The sequence below is a fragment of the Penaeus monodon genome, chromosome 21, assembly GCF_015228065.2.
Source record: "Penaeus monodon isolate SGIC_2016 chromosome 21, NSTDA_Pmon_1, whole genome shotgun sequence".
NCBI lineage: Eukaryota > Metazoa > Arthropoda > Malacostraca > Decapoda > Penaeidae > Penaeus > Penaeus monodon.
In genome coordinates this window covers 3,519,511-3,519,998 of record NC_051406.1, presented here as the reverse complement: position 1 = coordinate 3,519,998, position 488 = coordinate 3,519,511, and positions in this window count along the sequence as shown.

The following is a 488-nucleotide window of genomic DNA, read 5'->3' as shown; positions in this document are numbered from 1 at the left end:
TTTTTTAAAAAAAATCCAAAAACAATTTTTCATAAGATCGTGTTTGTGTTTGATTGTTTTTAAATTTTGATACCCAGCTACCCCTTTAAAAAGGATATAGTAATTGCAAAATACTTCAAAAAATTTTTTATTGGATATTTTGTTGCTTTAATACTTGTATGAAGTTCTTTAACTTTAAAAACTTTTTTTATATGGATCCTATACTAAAAAAGCTTTGTTAATATAAAAAGAGTTTTGGTAGAAATTAACTTTTTCTACAACAAAAGGGTATGTAAAATTTTTTCGGGTTTTTCCCTTAAAAAGCTGTGTTGATATCTCGTTAAGTTTGTCCAAATGTATCTGATTTTTTATGAACTATTATAGAAGTTTATCTTGAATTTTATTGATTGAAATATATTTGTATAATTTATGTGTATATCATGAATTTGTATATTTGATAGAATAAAAGAAAAGGTTTAACCTTTCATTTTGCATAAACCACATGCACA